The sequence below is a fragment of the Neopelma chrysocephalum genome, unplaced genomic scaffold (assembly GCF_003984885.1).
Source record: "Neopelma chrysocephalum unplaced genomic scaffold, ASM398488v2 Primary Assembly neopelma1_87490, whole genome shotgun sequence".
Taxonomy (NCBI): Eukaryota; Metazoa; Chordata; class Aves; order Passeriformes; family Pipridae; genus Neopelma; species Neopelma chrysocephalum.
The window spans coordinates 1-501 of record NW_020916848.1 but is presented as its reverse complement, the minus strand read 5'-3'; the positions used below and the strand labels follow the sequence as shown (position 1 = coordinate 501).

At 50.9% G+C, this 501-nt stretch overlaps 1 long non-coding RNA gene across 1 annotated transcript; it reads left to right on the top strand.

Annotated features, from left to right (window-relative positions):
* The first annotated feature begins 22 nt into the window (after positions 1-22).
* Positions 23-343, top strand: LOC113979688. Its single transcript, XR_003537955.1, has 2 exons — positions 23-75; positions 133-343. It is a non-coding gene; the product is annotated as an uncharacterized LOC113979688 (long non-coding RNA).
* Positions 344-501: the final 158 nt, after the last annotated feature.

The window sequence follows — 501 nt, the reverse complement described above, 5'->3', positions numbered from 1 at the left end:
GGGGGGTCGGTTTGTAGGTTGGGGGGGGTCAATGTGCAGGTAAAGGGGGTGACCCCCCCCCAAAAAATATAAGGTGTGGGGGTGTCAATCTATGGGTAAAATTTGTGACCCCCCCCAAAAAAAAAGAACGAGGTTGGGGGGGTCAATGTGCAGGTAAAAGGGGTGACCCCCCCCCCCAAAAAATAAGATTTTAGGGGGGCAATGTACAGGTGAAGTTTGTGACCCCCCCGAAAAAAAACGAGGTTGGGGGGGATAAATCTGCAGGTAAAGGGGGTGACCCCCCCCCAAAAAAAAATCAGGTGTGGGGGGGTCAATGTACAGGTAAAGGGGGTGACCCCCCCCCCCAAAAAAATAAGATTTTAGGGGGACAACGTACGGGTGAAGTTTGTAACCCCCCCAAAAAAAGAACGAGGTTGGGGGGGTCAATGTACAGGTAAAAGAGGTGACCCCCCCCAAAAAAAAAGAGGTGTATTGGTGTTAATCTACAGGTGAAGTTTGTGG